At 49.2% G+C, this 20,211-nt stretch overlaps 1 protein-coding gene across 8 annotated transcripts in view; it reads right to left on the bottom strand.

Moving 5' to 3' along the window:
* Positions 1-20,211, bottom strand: part of SBF1 (SET binding factor 1) — a 1,591,024-nt gene that overhangs the window by 439,265 nt on the left and 1,131,548 nt on the right. The window lies entirely within an intron of this gene.

Raw genomic sequence — 20,211 nt, 5'->3', positions numbered from 1 at the left:
CTATGCATAATGCTCCCAGAATGCTCTCTGGTTGGATGTAAATATTTGCAGAAGCTTAAAAGCAAGATTAATGATTCTTTGCTTTCAATATAAAATGTTCCTAAAAAATGAACGTAGGATTTATTTTTTTTTCTCAACTACTGTAAAATTTCAGTTACCATTTCTTTTCAGCATCATTTTGTAAAATGTGTTGATGCGTGCTAGTATTTCCCCAAAATATTCATATTAGAAAATCAGTGTAACCAGTTTCAACAATTTGGGAAACAAAAATAAACAAGCATTGGCAAAGCCAGTAGGTCGGAAATGGTAGTCAGCTTTTTAGTTTTGGCAATGCGTGACTTGTTTTGGCATGGTTTTTGTAAAACCTTATTGATGTGAGAGCTGCCGGCCCCTCATCAATATAACAAACATTGGCAAAAGCAAAAAATGTTTTTGGTCTTAAAAAAGCACACACTGCCACATTAGTTACTGACACTGAACAAAACTACTTTGTGTGCCGATAGGCTCCTTGTGAAAGAGCAGAATGTTGTCACTCACCATGAAGCCAGCCGATACAGAGAGAGAATTTTAATAAACACAAAAGGTCATGGTTAACGCCAGACCAAATTAGGGGCACAATTATTAAAGAAAGTCTCAAAAGTACACCCTTGGTATATGTCCTTGCATTAAGGGCAGCTATATGGCTTTCATGAATTCACAAGAATTTACAGCAGTAGGGCAAGAAATAGTACTCCTAGAAAATATTTGTGAACTGCATTTTAGCATGAGCAAATATGCATGTGTAGATTTGCTCATGCGAACACCTGAGTGTTTGCAAGTTTATTTTCCCTCCAACCACGTTTTCCCTAACTCTGAAGGTTTACATCTGCCATTGTCGGGAGTAAATTTCCAACATTTCTCAGTATTGGAAAAGATTAGAGAAGTTGTTGAAAACCCTTAAAACATGCAAGTTTAGGTTTGCACAGACTCAAAAGGGCATTCCAACCCTAGAACTATTGTTTACCGCTACCTTCAGTCCCAGTATGTATATCTGCGGAAATGTAGCAACATAAAGAGATTGCTAGTATTCAAACACTACTATGGTATGAGCCCTGGCATAATCAGAGAGGCTATAAAGGAGCTCTTATGAGATTGCTGCCATAATTTGTCGCCACACAACATGGCACCAAAGGGACAAGTGGATTTTGTTACAGGACAAGTAGATTTATGAAGCAACCTGCCCCATGGACAAGTAGAAATTTTAATAAATTGCACACCCCTGGTCAGCGAGCCACCTAAATACCGAATTTAGGGGCATTAAGGGGATTAAAGGATATTAGTCATTGGGCTACTTACCCCTTGGGGTTACTACACCCCCTATATTACTATTTCCCATGGGAAGTGGGCATAACCCTGTCCCAGAGTTTCTAATTCCACCAAATACTAGATGGTGGAATTCTTCTTTTGTGGAGCACATCAGGTTTCCCACTTTAAGGGTGTGACTAGCCAGGTGGTGCAAAACGCCTACTAGCAGAGCTAATTTCCCACTGTGCTGATGCCGAATAGGCCTCAGGGCGGAAGCCGGCTTGCATATCAAAGGTGGCAGGGGCTTTGAAGCCCCTGGCCTTAATATGCCAGAGCAGGCAGAGTGTGGGTTCTCACCTGCAGGGTGTCTGAAACATGTCTGTGGTGGCAGGCTGGACAATACCAGTCACCAAATAGGTTTTGCAGGGGGGCACCTCTAAGGTTTCCTATGGGTACATGTCATAATAAATCTCATATCGACGGGGCGTGGCTGAGCACGCAATGGTGGCGGACATGCCTCGGTAGAACTCTATAATAAGCTCCCCTACCACAGGCCATTTCTCCGCCAAATTCACCCGTTTTGCCCTGCAATAGTCAGCGAGTGCACAAGAAGTGCCCAACTCTCGACTGACGAAGTTTGAGGCTGTTTACTCCTACAGACCCGCCCAGGCGAAGAGAGATATCAGGTGCCCCGCCCGCGGACGCTTCAGGCCAGCGTGAAAAGGCACCTGAGGTCGGGGATCCAGCCGGGCTGCTAGGCCCTCTGGCAGAGGACAACGAACCGGAGCTATCGGCAGAACCTTACCAGCACCGGAGCCCGAGGCGGGGGCAGGGGAGGCGAATAAGGAGGAGTGGTGTGATTGGCCCCCAAATGCCTGCTGTTTGGAGGAGTTTGAAGGCGAAGAGCGCTGACCGCGGATTTCGCTAGCGTTGGGGCAGCTGGATCTGGCCTAGAGTTTGCCAAGAGGAAACCGGTAGCGCGTCTCCCTTACCCCTGCGGGACCTATAGCTGCCTACCAGCCCTTGGCTGCGCCGCTGAGTGATGGATGCGCCGCCCCAGTCGGAGTCCGCTTCCGATTGACGTTGCAGCCTACCTGAGTCCGGGGTCGCGGCCTGCCTGCTGGGCCCAGTGGAGGTGAAGCGCGACGGAGATTGATAGGCCCCACAACGCCTAGACCGAAATCCTGCCGGATACTGCGCTTGGCAGTGGGCGATCGCTGACTTCTGAGGTAAAGACCCAGGGCCGCCTGTGGTTTGGGCTGGAGGAGGCGAGACGCGGAGCGTGTTGCGCTTGCCCCCCCCCCCCTTGACTGTCTAACGAGGTGATACAGGACTAGACTCCCGCACACACTAACGCAGTGATCGGCGAAACGACTAGGGGGATGAAACTGGAACTCACTCCACGCCTTGCCCTGCCAATTGCTTGACCCTGGCACTGAAGCGCTTTGGAGCATGGACCTCGCCCTAAGCCAGGCTGCACACTGAAACCTACCCTGCCGGTGGGACATAGACGCGCTCTGAGTGCCGACCCATTACACACAGTCCTGCGGTGACAGAGACGGACACTGGGGCTGCTTTATCTCTGCTGCGGTGTATGCCCATAAACACAGAGATCTCCCTCGCGGCGGTGGTAAGTGAGGGCCTGCACACGGTCACGGTTACAAGGTGCATGAGGAAGCTGCAGTATGCCCTACGGAGCGTGAGGAGAGGTAGTGGGGATTACTAACTGGTAATCCTAGTGCATTACAAACACCAACTGTAGTGACGGACGGGCGAGTACCTGGCAGATAGAGTCGCCCCTTTTGGATTGCGCCCCCCCTCCCCCTACACGAGATCCTTACACAAGACACCTGCTCACTGGCTAATGGCACTGCTGACCCTCTCTTGCACCTGAGACATGGTGCGGTCGACTTGGGATTGAGTCATTTTTCATAGATCTGACGCACCTCCGCGCGGACCATAAAAAGCTCTCTGAACTGACGACTACCCTGGAGGCTACAGTGACAGATCTGACTCCCAAGATCACTCAGAAAGACAAACATGTTCAGGATCTGCCTAACAGAGTAGAGTTCCTGGAAGATCGCGCAGAGGATGCGGAAGGGTGGGCTAGAAGAAAAAACATTCGCATAGTGGGCCTACCGGAGCAGTGGGAGCCTAGAGAAGCACCGGAACATGTGGAACGGTGGTTTAGAGCCATACTCCCGGAGGACAACCTCTTGCAGCACTTTGTTGTAGAGCGAGCCCACCGAGTGCCGGCCCGACCTCCCCCTGAGGGATCAAACCCGAGGCCAATGCTAATCCGCGTATTGAACTATCGAGAGTTAGGAAGTTGTCCGAAGTCAGGGTTGACAACGCAAAAATTATGTTCTTCCCGGACTACACAATACAAGTACAGCGTCAGCGACATTCATTTTTGGCAGTAAAACAATGCCTTCGTCGCCTAGCTCTCAAGTATTCCTCATCATTCCCTGCCCACTTACGAGTCATAGCACAGGACAAGACACACTTTTTCAACACCCTGGAAGCGGTTGAGGATTGGCTCGACTCGGACGTTAACACCGAACCTAGTGGGTTGCCCCCGAGGATGCGACGCGACAGAGGAGCTCGACGGCGCCGGCGCAGGAGACCTTCGGTGGCGAGTTCGACGCGTGCAGAGACTGATGTGGGCCCCACTCCTGAACATCAGCAAAATTAACAACAGGAGGCCCTCCGAATGGTGGCGGAGATCAGTGGCTCGTTGACAGAGGACCCTGCCCCAGAAGCTAGCCCCGAAAGACAGGTGAGCGATGATGATGAGTACCTTTACGGATTGACAGACTCCCAGGTGTCGGTGGATCTCCCAGAAGTTACACCTCAGACCGCTGACCTGCTCCATTGACACTGCTTTAATCTAAACAGCCTGTGATTGAGATGCAAAGGCGCATCTGCAGCCGATGCACTACTGGATCCTTTGATTGCTGGTGAGCAGGTGCCACACTGGCGCAACAGCGAGATTCGGACTTGCTTGCTGCAGATCTGAGTACCGAACCTAACATTTGTACCTTGTCACCGAAGATCCCACTGCTGGTGAGTCCCGGGATTATATAGAGGGGGCGGACGTACCCCCCCGAAGGTGAGTGCCTGAGTGCGCCCCGCCCAGTGCTACTGCCGGTCACTTGGCTCCTGACCTGCTTGAACTGACTGACCCATGCACTGGGTACATTCGCGGACGATGGGCTGTATAATATTGACTGCTTGTGGTGGGGGGCCTACACCCTCACCCTGATTGCATGAACCCTTGGTACACTTGATGCTGCAATCTCAGTGAACCCCCCTTGAACTTAAGGAATGTTAGTGCTCACTAGAACGTTTGGGCGACAGCACGTTCCGCTGTTGTCCTTTTGGAATTATGCTTATGTTTTATAAGTTTATGAGACTGATAATCTTTTCCTTTCCTTCTGATGGGTGCTTGCGGGGCGGTGGGACAGTGCGGACTTTGCAATGGACATGGTATGGCATTTTGATCTGTTGTGCTGCTGTTTGGGGTGTCGCGGGAGGGTGGCGGGGGCAGGGTGGGGGGAGGCAAAGCTGCAATGACTACTGTTAAATTTTGCACGTGGAACGTGCGCGGCATGCATACCCCCTCGCAACGTTACCAGGTATACTCATATCTCAAACGACACCGAGTGCAGGTGGCGCTGCTACAAGAGACACACTTGACAGAACAGGAGGCACACGCACTGCGCCGCCTGTGGAGGGGGCAACTGTATGCCACAGGTTTTTCGGCATATGCGGGTCCCCTTTGCTCTCACTCAAAGTAAAATTGATACTGAGGGCAGATATGTGTTACTTCAGGGTAGACTAGATGGACAACAGATAGTCATAGCCTCTGTGTATGCACCTAACACTGATAAAGGGCGTTTTCTTGCGCGACTATCGACAGCATTAGCGCCATGGCCAGGCGTCCCAATCTTGCTTGGGGGCGACTATAATTGTGTGCTGGATGTCAAACTGGACCGCTCTTTTCCCCCGCTGGCAAGTGCACCGATGATCGGAGCATCGCGAGCGTTCGCTGACTGGGCGGCACAGTGGGATCTCCACGATGTCTGGCGTAGTCGCAACCCCAACACAAGGACCTATTCGTATTACTCGGGTGCACACACAATACATGTCAGACTTGACAGATTCATGTTATCTAGCGACCTACTACCCTATGTCACAGACTCTTGCTATCTGGGTCGCACTCACTCAGACCACAACCCTCATACTCTTGACTTTGCCTAGGAATGCCCACACCCACCGATCCCCACGTGGCGACTCCAACCGGATATCTTATTAGACGCCGCATTTTGTGAATTACTCTCGACTCACATTCTACAATATTTTGAGGATAATGCTGACACGGCGTCCACCCCGCAAGTTGAGTTGGATGCGTTCAAAGTGGTCACACGTGGTCATTGTCTGGGAACGCAGGCAGGAATGAGACGCCAGGTAGAAAGGGATTTGACGAGGGTGGAATCTGCACTACTGGTATGCGAGCAGGAGGCAGCGGAGGGCGACGATACGAGACTAGTGACTGCCAGTGGACAGCATGCACAGCTTATGGACAGACTGAAGAACTTGAACTATACCGCACACTCTGCGCGCACACACCATGCTGGGGATAAGCCAGGCAAGCTCTTGACTTGGCTGATCCGATGAGACACACAAACGTTGCCGGTGATGTCAATCAGCACCACACAAGGTACTGTAGTGTACACACAGCGATCTAAACACGAAGCTTTTACGGGCCATTATATGAATCTGTACCGTTCCCGTTTGCGTGCCACTGGAGATGATATCTTCAGGTACCTATCGGAGTTACCGCTACCAGCGGCCACTAATACACAACGAGATGAACTGGGAACGGCAGCAGTGGCTCCTGTGGGCATGACTGCGGTTTGAAGACCTCAGTGAGGATGTTAGGCCTCACGGCCGCGACGGGGAGCTCAAGGTGTAAGGCCTTGGCAGCCCTCATCAGCACCACTGAATATGCAGCTCCCTCCACCGATGCCACGGATGGAGGAGAGATCAAACCAGGGTTAGGAGAGTCGTCCAGACCACTGGCATCCCCCAAGTCACCTGTCCAGTCCGGGTCATACTGGCACTCGCGTGACAGAGGGTCCTCGGACCCCTCCCAACCTTCACCGAACTCTTCATCCTCTCCGTATTCGGAGTCAACGATGTAGACCGGCTCCTCGGGGTTCATGGGCCCCATCAACGCCGGGACCGGCGTCGAGCGACGCCGGTCCGGCTCCGCGTCCGGCGTCGGGGAAGGTAGGGGAACGGCGCCGCCCGGAGCCGGCGTCGGAGCCCCGCTGCCGGCCGGAGCCGGCACCGGAGAACCGGCGCCACGCGGGGGCGGCGTCGGGGGCAACCCCGATGGTAACGGCGCCGGAGAGGCCGGAAGACCAGCCGGCGCCGATCCCGAAGGCCCTTGCGGCGCCGGGGTCGGAGCCGTCGGCGGCGCCGGGGCCGGAGCACCCGACGGCGCCGAGGCAGGGACACCCGAACCGCCAGGGCCCCCAGACGGTAGCACTGGGCCCGAAGGCGCCGTAGGCCCCGTCGGAGAAGCGAGCGCCCTCATGGCCATGAGGAACGCCTCGATCTCCTCAGGCGTCGCGCCGTGCCCAGGGACCGGAGGGTATGAGGCAGGCCGCGCCGGCGACTCTCGCGGAGCCGCGGGGTTGGGGTCACCCGAGCCCCCGGCCGCATCGCGCGAGCGTCGGGGGGAGTCGGGGGTACGATGACGACGCCCCGACTTCTTGTGCTTCTTACCTGATGAGCCTGACGAGTGGTGTCGACTTCCGGAACGCTCGGCGCGGCTCCGCGACCGCTCCCTCGAACGCTCTCTCGACCTCCGGCCGGACCGGGACCGCTCCCGGTCCCGACGTGGGGCCGACACCCGGAACTCCAGTAGCTTGCGGGACCGCTCCCGCCTAGCCTTGGTGGTGAGGGCCCGGCAGTCGACGCAGGAGTCCACGTCGTGGTCGGGGCCCAGACACCGGAGACAGAGGCGGTGATGGTCTGTGACCGACATCGTGCGCTCACAGTCATCACAGTTTTTGAACCCAGGCATCCTAACAGGCACAAAGAGAGAAATAACTATCGAAAAACTTGGTCAAAAGACCGGAGTACTGCTCTTCAGATCTGCGTCCACTGGCGCGGAAAAAAGAAGAACTGACGTCAGCGCGCGGAGGCGGCGTCTATATACTCCAGCGACGTCATCACGGCGCACGACGCCGACGACGGACGCGGAGCCGCAGGGAACGCCTGCAGACGACGCCTACCGACGCGCAGGGGTACTGCTACGCAAAAGTTTCCGGATCCAGACTGACGCCTGGGGATATTCTAAGGTAAGGAATCTAACACTAACGTGTTTCTTTCAGATGAACTGGGTGCGCCACTCGCGGCAGAGGAACTTCGGGCTGTTATATTCTCCCTTTCCAACGGCAAGACATCAGGCCCTGATGGCTTGCCTACGGAGTTTTATAAAGCCTACTCTACTATCCTCATCCGCGATGCTTTTACGAATGTATAAGGCGGCAATAGAAGATGACACTCTCCCTCCCACTCTTAACGAGGCGAACGGGATATCGCTTTTGAAGCCTGGCAGGGATGCACTCAATATGGGATCTTACAGGCCACTGGCCCTCCTTAACACGACCTACAAGATCCTAGCGTCCGCGTTGGCTCAGAGACTGGCGCCCCTAGTCCCCACACTGGTACACACCGACCAGAATGGTTTTGTGCCCACCCGCAGCACGTCCTATAATATCGGATGGCTATTTCGGGTGCAGAGTCTGGCTGTGTCCCGATTGTTTTAAACAATGACAATCCATATGTTTCCAGTATATTATACTGGAAACGTTACATTGATGATATTTTGCTAATCTGGGACACTAACAAAAATCTGACCACATTAATGGAGTGGTTGAATGGTAGAGATCGCTGGCTAAAGTTCACTTTTACTGCAAGCAACGAAAAAATTGACTTCTTAGACCTCACAATCTTCCCTGAAAATGGGAAATTAGAGACAAAGACCTACACAAAACCAACAGCTAAGAACAGTCTCCTGTCATATCGGAGTTATCCTCGACCTCTCAGAGACAATCTCCCATATAGCCAGTTCCTTCGACACAAACGCAACTGCAGCAAAGAAAGTGACTACAAACAACAAGCAACAGTCCTCAGTAAAAAACTACGAGCGAGAGACTACACGCCACTGGTAATCTCTAAGTGCAAAAAACGAGCAAAAAATCAGCCTCGGGAGTGTCTTCTACAGACCCATCAGAAAGAACCGATAAAAGATCTTGTAACGTGTATTACAACCTACTGCCCGGCAACCTATGATGTACAAAAACTGATAAGGAAAAACTGGCAGATAATTACATCAGGCACTTTCAATTGGCCCAAGCCAAGATTCGCAAACAGGAGGACCAAGAATCTGAGGGACGTGTTGGAGCACACACGGCCCAAAAAAAGACCTACTATAACCACCATCAGAAATATCAATATGGCCCCTGTAACTGGCCACTTCCCCTGTGAAACTTGTGGAGTTTGTAAATTTACCAACACTACCAAAACATTACAACTTACCGAGGACTTAGTCTGGACCCAAAGACAGAACACAAATTGTAATTCCACACATGTGGTGTACCTTGTGACATGTCCCTGCCAACAGAAATACGTAGGCATGACCTGCAGAAAGGTCAAAATACGTATAGGAGAACATAGGAGCAACGTGAGACTAAAGAAAAGTACAACAAAGCTCTGTACACATTTTGTGGAGGCAGGTCATACATGTGACGACCTCAGATGGACAATCTTGGAGATGCTCCATGATAAAAACAACAACGCAGAACAGATTCTTTTCGAAAAGGAACAAAGATGGGTGAATCGCCTCAAGACCCATATATCAGGGATGAATGACAATATACCATGGCATCAGTTCTATTAATCTGGCTCTAGAACATTATCTAGTATCCTTGCAATAATGATCACGATCATCAAACAATGTTAAGTATGCATCCTTTTTACTATTCACCAGCTTGGCGAGATTCCTATGTGTTGTCATCTAGCTATAGTCCCTACTGACAGAGGTCCAAATTTGATCGCACTTTAGTCAACACATTGTCTTTTTCCAACAATGTTATCACACCTAAGGCCACGGCAACCATTCACACAAACCTTTATTATTCTGGACCTGCACGTGACTGACACCGCAAGCATTCACATATTAATTATGTATAAACAAATACCGACGTAAATAAGTGCACTGCCATCCCTTTAAGAATCACCATCTTTAAGGTATGTCTTTAATCCACTGTGAACCCCTCATCTATTTTTACATCAGAGTTTATAGAGGAGGAAGAAGGACCATCCCCCTTACCAGGGGCAGAGTCAGCACAAGGAGCGAATGCTCTCCTACACGTGGGTAAGAATGGCGTTTGTTCAACCTCAAAACTGCCTCTGTTTTTAACGTGTGTATAAGCTTATTGGGGCGTTAATAGTCAGCGCACTGTTTGTCTCACTATTTCAGCAAGGAAAACTGTAAATGCGACTCTCATGCAACCTGATGTGGAGAGATTGACTAATAACAAAGGTATTTACAATGCATTAATGCTGAATACTTATTGCCAGTTAACTCTTTACTTCCTAACGTATTTGAAGTACTTGTTACAAGAAATATATTAGTTTTAGTCTGTAACATGTCCCTTTAACATTGTAGAAGCTGGCTAATGCATACTCAGCATATTTACTAGTCTTTACTAGTTTTTGCGCGATAACTGTAAGATATCGCACTCCGCGCCCGTCATGCATGCGGATATGTCGTACGATAATAACACACCTTAATGATACACATAGAGAGCAACACATGCCGCACATAATGTTTTAGTCTAGTGACCAATAAGATTGCTATGTGTATATATACCTCTGTACAATGCCAACTGACAGTGAACCGACCTAACAAATTATTCTCCTCTTCCTAGCTCTGCTTTCCCTCCAGTGCTCACATTTTTGTGCACGTTACATAGAAATAAATGTTCGCGAGTAAAAATGATCATTTATTTTTTTGTTAATTACAAAGAATGTTTGTATGCGCGCTATATGCTATTGTAACTGTTAGATTGAGAAACTTAATGTTAACTTTGTTCCCACAATGCAGGAATCTCAGTATGAGAGACTCATACAATAAATGAACACTACACAAGTTGTGTGAGTATCAAACCCCCCCCCCCCCATTTTTTGTATTGTCCTGACAAAAGCTCCACAGACCCTTTTGGGCCCAGGAGAGCTGAAACATGTCGACCTATCTACAGAGACATATGGTAATCCAATAACCCGATTACCTAATATACCACTATTCAAGTTTTAACTCTTTATAATAACATTTGTTTTTGGTGTGACACTGCCTTTTAATAATCCTTTTGACTGCTCTACACACTTCCCTCTGTAGATGTCCCTATAATTTCTGGACACTTCTACACTTACCAGAGGTTGTCTCGGGCGAGGCAGGCATATAGCACGTCATTTGATAACCCAATGACTATGCCATGACGTTAGATAAGGGGCGGAGAAAAAGATACACCGCAACATCAAAATCAAAGTGTCTATGAGGGTTCTCAAACATAACCAATGGTTATTGTAGATACCAGTGTCCATTCCCACTTTTGATTATAATGTGTCCCGATGGCCTCGCTCGGGATGTGTAATTTTGGACCTTGAGAAAGTGTTCGATTCAGTGGAATGGCCCTACCTCCTGCGAGTTCTGGAAAAATTTGAGTTGGGAGCTGCCTACCTCCGGATGGTGGAACTCCTTTACACTGACCCTGTGGTGCATGTACGCACAGGCAGACTTTTCTCTGACCCGGTTCAAGTTCGAAGAGGCACCAGGCAGGGTTGTCCCCTCTCCCCCCTGATTTTTGCGCTAATGATTGAACCCTTGGCGGCGCGATTGCGTGCTTCTGGCGCAAATTGGGGCATCCCCCTGGCTGTTGGGATACACTCGGTGTTACTGTATGCTGACGATCTACGTTAGGGATCTGACCCGTTTTCCGTGCGCGCTCACTGCCATATTTAGCGACTTTGGGGATGTGTCGGGACTTCGAGTTAACTGGGCGAAATCAGGGGTATCCTCTTTCGGCGCGGACACCCCGGAGTGTGACATTACGGTAATGGGTGAACGACTCCTCTGGTATCCAACCGTGTTTAGATATCTTGGAATTCAAGTTTACCGTGAACCCGCTGATCTGTTGGAGGGTAACCTCACGAGAACAATTTCGTCACTGACAGCCCAAGTGTCCTTTTGGACCTCCCTCCCGTTGAATGTCCCCAGCCGCATCACACTGGCAGAGATGGTCGCCCTACCTCGGTTGCTGTACTTTTATGCAAACCTACCGGTGTATGTTCCTACTCGCATTTTCCGTGAGCTGGAAACTCTAACCAGACGCCTGATCTGGAACACGGGGCGCCCCAGAGTCGCTTTGAAGACCTTGTATGCTGCGACGGAGAGCGGAGGGTTGTCGGTCCCTAACCACGAGCTTTATTATTTGGCGGCGCAGCTGCAATGGGTCACTTACTGGCTGTGTGGGAAGAATCTGGGCGACACTGCCTCGAACGACGCGGTCATGTCGGCCCCGCAAATACACGCGCTGTTTCATCCCTCATCTAAGGCCCGCTGCCCTGAACAACTGCACCTCGCGGTGGCAAGAAAGTGCTATGTGAGATGTCTGAAACTCACGAGCGCTACCACACCATACGCACCTAACCTGCCATTACTAGGTACACCCTGGGAGGGGGGAGCGCTTACAGAGCCTGCGTTGAGCAGCTGAACAGCAGTTGATCTGGAAAGTTTAGGCGACCTGTTTTAAGATGGCGCACTGCTTCCTTTTGCAACGCTAGCGGATAACACAGGCCTACCGGCTGGGCAATTCCTGACACATGCAACACTTCTGCATACATTGACACGAGCCTGGGGAACTCTGATGGAGGAGCCCCCAACGCATCTACTGATCCAATATTTGCATGTGATGGGGAATGGCTCTCACATAGTACACTGGCTCGCCCAGGCGCTACACATGCACACGCAGTTCTCGGCGCAGCGGCTGCGAGACACATGGACAGCCGATAGAGGCCGGGACTGGACTGACCGGGAATGGGCGCGGATACTAGCCGGAACACTAAACATACCGCGAAATGCACGCTTCAAGATTATACAATATTATATCGTGCACCGCATCTATCTGTCTCCAGATAAGTTCAATAGTTACTTTGCGCTTAATACATCTGCGTGCCCCAGATGCAGACTTGTAGATACACAACTCCTACATGCACTCGGGCGTGCCCTTCCATGCACACCTACTGGACCACAGTTTCGAGTACCTTGGCAAAAGCGACGGGAGGCAGCCTACCGCACACATGGGAAGCTTGTTGGGCTTGTTCACAAGAAAGAAGTAGACAAAAGTCCAGGAGAGGTTTTGGGATCTGGTTCTGATAACTGCAAAGCACCTCATTACCAAGAATAGTGCACCCCCCCCCCCCAGGCGATACACTGGCGTACTTCGTTTAATAACTGGGTGGAAAGCGTAGCGCTACACAGTGAGGAGACAGCGGGGCGCCGCAAGTATCCCATAGCGCAGGACTGGGATAGCACCTTGACGGCTTACCACCAGGAATGCTTGCGGAGTGGCATTGTTTTCTCCTCCCGTCTTCCTCCCCCCCCCCCCCCCCCTCGCAATTGGCAGATCTTGTGGTTAGATTTTCATTACCGGTATAACGCAGAGCGTGCCTGTTCCCCACCGCCTGCCCTGAGAGCACCACACATATACATGCACTCGCTGTTGAACACCGCCTAGTCTCTTGTTCCCGCGATTTTCAGATTGCTCTTTACATTTGTTGTTTTTTTTTTTGCAATAAAGCTTTGGATATATGTTATATTGCTGATGTAGCCAACTCACCCCGATTTGCTGCCACGGCGTACTCTGTAACCGGGTTTGAACAAATCTCTGATGTGTTATTGGGAAGCAACACTTGCATTATCATCACTAACGCTGATCAATATTCTCTCTATGATATGTCTGTGGTTAATTATGTTGACACGCTGTTTTAACTAAACTGCTTTTTGAGCTGATCCTTGCGATCAGACTCCTTTATGTATAGGAACAACCGAAGCGGCCTGAGACAAATTTTCTGTATTATGGCATAACTAATCATTTATATTTTCAAATGTGTAATGCTGTGTAACGACAAAAAATGCAATAAACATATTCAAACAAAAAATAAATCATATCGGCAACATAACACATTTATTAAGACAAGGTGTCTGATAGCAAACATCATAGGTTTCAGTGAAGCCATCATGTAGCTGGAGAACTCATAATGACCAGTGCCCAGTATATGTACTTAAGATTGCTTCCCTGTTCACTTGTACCATCTAGTAATTGAAATAGACAGCACAGAGGCATAGCTGCTCAGGAGGATATGCCCTCACATGTAATAAAATACACCTAACCTTAAAACCACAAGCCTGCTGTAGGGGTGACCTACATATATTCCATGTAGTGTCTTTGGCATGGCCGACAGTGAGTGTGCCATATTGTGTTTTCGCTCTTGGTTAGCACCAGGACATGCAGTCTGCAATGGCAACCTGAATGCAGTTTGTATGGGGATCCCTTAGGGTGGAATAATACATGCTGAAGCCCTTAGAGACCCTCTCTGTTACCCATGCCCTAGGTACAAGGGTACCACTTACTAGGGACTTTCAGGAGTTCCAAAGTGTGTGCCAATTAGAACATTTGACCTTGTTTTAGGGAAAGAGCCCTGGCAATGGAGCCTGGTTAGCAGGGACCCAGTGCACATCAGTCGAAAAACATCAACACCATTTCAAAAAGGGGCACTTTTCAAGACATCCACCCCACTCCAAAACGACAGAGGGTGAGATTAACATTTCCCACGAGAGTCTTCAATGTCTAAGGGGAAAAACCTGGATTCATTGGTATGCTCAGTTACAGTTGCGTGTTCAACTGTAAAGGCCATTCCCTGTACTTAGATAGGCCACCTCAGCAGTTTTGGATTTTCCCCTTTTATTTGCATCAGCCAGTGGTCAGTTTGAACGAGGGAGTCACTCCCAAACAGGTAGGGTCTCAGCATCTTCAGGGACCAAACCACAGTAAAGGCTTCACTCTTAATGGCAGTCCAACGGTGTTCCCTGGCGAGTAATATTGTGCTAATAAAAGAAACAGGCTGGCCCGCGTCATCATCGTTGATTTGGGATAGAACTGCCCCTACCCCATGTTCAGAGGCATCAGTCTACCTAATGAACTGTTTTGTATACTCTGGAGCATTTAGAATGGGTGCTGAGCACATTGCTTCCTTCAGAGTGTCAAAAGCCTTTTGACAGTACACTGTCCCGTTTACTTTCTTTGGTTGCTTCTTCGAGGTCAGTTCAGTGAAGGGTTGCTACAATTGTACCATACGCTTCACAAATCTAATATATGTGCCAGTCAGGCAAAGCAATGCGCTGACTTGAGTCTGAGTTGTTGGAGCTTCTCAGTTCAGAATAGTCTGGATCTTGGGCTGTAAAGGTTGAACATGGTCTCCACCTGCATGGTGGTCCAAGTATACAACAGAGCCCCACCTCATGTGACACTTTTTTTGCCTTGATAGTGAGCCTTGCATGTTGTAGGGCCTCAAGGACCTTTCTACTGTGGATCTGGTGATCCAGTCAAGTGGAGCTATAGAGAGCAATATAATCAAGATATGCTGCACTAAAAGACTCCAGCTCGGCCAGGACTTTGTTCACCTGGTGGCAGGGGCATTCTTTAAGCCAAAGGGCATCACAAACTGCTAATGCACATCTGGTGTGAAGAATACAAATGTTTATCTTGCTCTTGGGGTCACTTTAATCTGTCAGAACCCTGATGTCAAATCAAAAGTACAGAGAGACTAAGTAGCCCTGTAACCAGTCAATGGCCTAATCTGCTCTTGGAATGAGATGTGTATCTGTCTAAGTGACGGCATTGAGGCCTCTGTAGTCCACACAAAACGTCAGCTCTGGTTTTCCTCCCTTGGAATGAGATTTGGCGACTAAGACAACTGGACAAGGGAATCTCAGAGGGTTCAATCACCCCCTAGTTCCAGCATCTTGCTGACTTCAGCACTGAGGTTTTCTTTGACTTGTATATTGACCTGTATATTGTTTTTTGACAGGTAGGCTGTCCCCAGTGTCCACATCATGTGTACACCAGATTATCGGACATGGGGTTCAAAGAAAAGAGGCCAGCATACTCTCTTAGGACTTAATTGCAGTTAGTATGCTGTTGGGACAGTGAGGGTGTCTGAAAAGACAACTCCCTCAACAGACCCATCTTGAGGGCAGTTGGAGAGAAATTCTGGGAGAGGTTCACTCTCTTCTTCCTGATCCTCATCATGGACTATCAGCATGGTGACAAAAGCCCTTTCATGATAGAGTTTTAGGCGGTTCACATGAATAACCCTCTTGGGGATCTTGAAAGTGCCAAAGTCCACCAGATAGGTGACCTTCCTTTTTCTTTCTAGGATAGGGTAGGGTCTAGACCATTTGTGCTGGAGCGCCCTAGGTGCCACAAGCTCCAATACCCATACCTTCTGCCCTGATGTACGAGTTACTTACCTTCGGTAACGATGTATCTGGTAGAGAGGATTCTAGCCGCAGATTCCTTAATATAGAATTATCCCCAGGCGTGAGACTGGATCCGGAAAACTATTCTTCCACAGCATCCCTGCACGCCGGGGGGACGGCACCACGTGACTCCGCCCTGACGTCGTCCGCGCAAGTGACATCAGCGAGGATACATAAGTCCCACCCCGGCGCGCCTACGTCAGTTTTCTTTGGAGAACTTTTCCGCGCCACAACGCGGAGCCATCACAAACAAAACTGTGAGAATACTGGAACAGTGTGCAAAAACCCTGCTATACAGAAGGGAAAGAAATGAAAGGTGAGGAACAGCACCATCCAGAACGGTGCCAGGCACTAAGGCACCAAGTCACGAAATGAAAGAATAGAGCACGACTACTGCAAACAAGCTTGCAACCAACATAACAGCCTCCCTGGAGGCAGAAAGCATGTGAAAATGGGCACAACAGATGAAGAAGTCTGCAACCACCGCCGGGAGCCAAAAAGGGGTTCGTCTAGTACAAATCTGAGGTACTTTCTGTGAGCTGTGTGAATGGGAATGTGGAAATATGTGTCCTTGAGATCTATAGTGGCAAGGAAGTCGTTTTGTAAAAGGAGAGGAAGAACCTGCTGGAGTGTGACCATATGGAAGTGGTCTGATTGTATGTACAGGTTCAGCGGTCTGAGGTCGAGAATGGGCCTTAGAGATCCGTCCTTTTTTGGAATTAAAAAGTACAGGGAGTAAACTCCTCTATTTTGCTGATGCAATGGAACTGGTTCTATTGCGTTGTTTTGTAGGAGGGATATTACCTCTTGCCTGAGTAGTATCAGAAGTTCCTGTGACATTGGACGCTGTTTGGGTGGTATGTTTGGGGGGGTAGATGTTAGTTCGAGACAGTAACTGGACTGAATTATTTGTTGCACCCCCTGTCTGATGTGATGTTGGTACATGACTGGTAGGAATTGTTCTAGTCTTACCCCAACTGGAGTGGAATGTGTTGGGGGAAGGGGAGGGAGTCATTGGGCAGGGGTGGAGGCAGAGTGGGAGTTGTTGGTTTCGACTCTGCCCTTATTGTTGTTACCTCTGTAATCACCTCTTTGGTAGCCCCTACCGTAGGTGGATTGTGTAGGGGCTTTGTAAGAAGTAGAGGGACTGTGAGGAATATCCCCTGGTGGTGCATCTGTAAGATGAGTGGCGAAAGGAGCGTCTGGGAGCTTTCGACTGCAAGGCTCCCAAAGATTTAGCTGTGTCAGTATCTTTTTTCATTTTTTCAAGTCCACATTAGGCCCAAATAAGTGTTGCTCATCAAAGGGTTGGTAGAGGATGACACTTTGCACTTCAGGTAAAACCTGAAATGCGTAACCAAGCATGTCTACGCAACAGGACACTGGTATTAATTGCCCTTGAAGCAGTATCTGCCGCATCTAGTGCACAGTGAATAGAGGTATCTGTGATGTTTTTACCCTCTTGTATAAGCTCATGTGCCCTGTTTTTGTATTTATGTGGAAGGTGCTGCATTATTGATTCTAATTCATCATAATGTGCTCTGTCGTATCTCACCAGTAATGCTTGCGTATTGGCAATAAGCCAAATGTTTGCTACCTGTGACGCTGTTCTTTTACCTGATGCGTCAAGGAGCTTAGATTCTTTATCTGGTGGGGGAGCCTCGCCTGATTTTTGTGAATTTGCTCTTTTGCGTGCATTAGAGACTACAATGGAGTATAATGGTGAAGGCCCTTTAATGTAGGCTGGATCTGAAGGGGCAGCCGTATATTTTCTCTCAATTCGGGGGTTGATTCGATCCCTAACTGGGTTTTTAAAGACTTCTGGCGCGTGCTTAATAACACCTTTAAGCATAGGTAAAATGGAAGTGGACCTTTGTGCGTTGTCAAAGGTATCGAGGAGGAAGTTTCTTCTACTGGGTCAGTATGTAGGTCAACCCCATGATATTGGGCGGCCCTATGTACTAGTTGGTTAAATCCCATACTGTCCTCTGGTGGGGAAGACCTGGAGGGATATATGTCGTTTTGGGGAACGTTAGGGACATCTGGGGTGCTATAATCATCGCAAGGGTCAGGTGAGCCAGGAGGACTAGAAGGCTCTGGTGCACTGTTTGCACCACCCCCTGTGTCATCAGAGGTGCCATCCCTGTTATCATTGTCTGCTAAAGGAGTAGGAGAAGGTGTAGGGGAGTGATGTGGTAGGGGAGGAGGTGGTGAAGGAATATGAGGTGGAGGAGAAGGAGGAGGATGAGGAGCAGGTATCCTTAAAGGGGAGGTTGCAATGTCCTTTTTCTTTGGATGAGGAGCAGGTGCAGGCATGTCCAATGGTCGTTTTTTAGAACTAAGAGTTAGTCAACCAGTTTTTGGATCTTTAACCAGAGTCTTATGTAGGGTCTAGATGGAATAAGTCCTCTATGGGAGGTAGATCTTTTGGTGCTGAGGGCTTTTTCGGCGCTGAGCTGTGAGGATCGTTCGGTTTTGAAACATGTCTCTAGCAGTGTCTTTAGATGGTGGAACATTTGTCTTTTTCGGCTCCGATGTTTTTGTCGGCTCCTATTTTTTTTTGGCTCTGAAGCTTGGAGTCGAGTGGCAATTTCTTGCTCCGCTCCGAGTGTGTTTTTGGTGCCGAGGAGCTGGTGCTAGTCTTCCTCGACAAGTTCTTAGACGTAGAAGCAGATGGCAAGGAGGAAGACAATGCTTTCTTTTTCGGTGCCGGTAGGTGTGCGCCAACACTAGGGGTAGGCGGACTCGAGCTCGAGTAGCCTAAAGGCATATTAGGCTTCTTTGCCGAGCTCGAAGGCGGGCATGGGAAGCAGTGTCTCGGTGTGCACTCGGGCCTGAGGGTGTGACCGTAGCCTTTTGAAAAGGTGTCGAGGAAGGTTCTTACTTACGACCCTCTGTGCCGGACTGATGTCCTCGACGTCTGAATCTTCGGCCTCGGAGTTACTGTCGACGCCATGTTCTTGCTGTTGCTCTGGTACGTCGATGCCCTCTTCGAAGATATCATCTGGGATAGAAGCTGACGAGCGAGCCACTGTTCTTCGAGCTCGTCTGTCCCGGATCGTCTTCTTGGAGCGGAAAGAGGCACAAGCGGAACAGTCTCTGGCCTCGTGCTCCTGTGAGAGGCAAAGGTTGCACACCTCATGGAGATTGGTGTGGGGAAACTTCAAACCACATTGAGGACACTTTTTAAATGGCGTCCTTTCCATGAGCTGGAAGATGAGGCCTAGGTAGGCCCAAAGGCCTTCGTCGACTACCGGAATCGAAGATTTCAGATTTGAAGAGTAGCGTCGATTGGAAAGGCGTTTGAAACAATACAGTCGTAGCTGGTGAGGATTGCACGACGAAGGAAAATCGGTTCCAACACATCCGAGAGCGGTGGCGGAAAAAAAACAATCTAAGGATGGAGCTGATGCCCATGCGCACTGTTGTCCAAAGGAGGAGTCACTTATCATGTGTCTTCCAAAGACTTTTCAGGACAAAAAAAACTGCAGAAATCCGGCCCAAACGCTAGGTGGCGATCTATGCACAGAGTGTAATCTGCAGCTCATATGCCTCGAACCTGGTATTTTCCCACTCAAAATAACAGCCTACATCACAAATATGCATTCTGCTCAGTGCACCACAAATGCATAGACATAATTATCATGAAAGACCCACAATCTACTTTACAGAGCTGCAAATGTAATGCAAAGTGAATACAGCCAGTACTAGCATTTATAGGTAAAAACAATGAATGCGAGAAAAAAGTTGACTCTCAGGCCTTCACATAAACCCATGAGAAACTTCTAATACGTATCTAAGAACCTTATTTAGGATAAACTTTAATTACGGAGGCACGGTTCCCCCTCCTATGCTTAGCACAGGTGCCTAACACGAGATAGCTCCTGAATTGGTAAGTAGTGTAATAGTCGGCACGTGCAACAAACCATTCTCCATGCAAACCACATTATATGTTAATATACACAAGGAGCCTTAAGTTTTATCACCAAAAACTTCCAGGGAAATCCTATGATCTCATGCAGGACAATTGAAAGAAAGCGAGAGGCTGGAGCATGCTGCAAAAAAGAGACAGTCAACCAGTGTTTGGTTGGTGACAGCCTATTCACTTTCAGGCCACAGTATCTTTTGTCCTCCCCAAAATGTCAATTCATCATTTACAGTTTGTTAAACTTGGGGAAGAACAACCTTTGGGGAAGGATTAGTGGAGACAACTTGGATAGGATGTGAGCGGAGTTAAGGCAGAAGAT

The sequence above is a fragment of the Lissotriton vulgaris genome, chromosome 1_1, assembly GCF_964263255.1.
Source record: "Lissotriton vulgaris chromosome 1_1, aLisVul1.2, whole genome shotgun sequence".
Lineage (NCBI taxonomy): Eukaryota > Metazoa > Chordata > Amphibia > Caudata > Salamandridae > Lissotriton > Lissotriton vulgaris.
The sequence above is the reverse complement of the archived record's forward strand: the minus strand, read 5'-3'. Positions and strand labels throughout refer to the sequence as shown.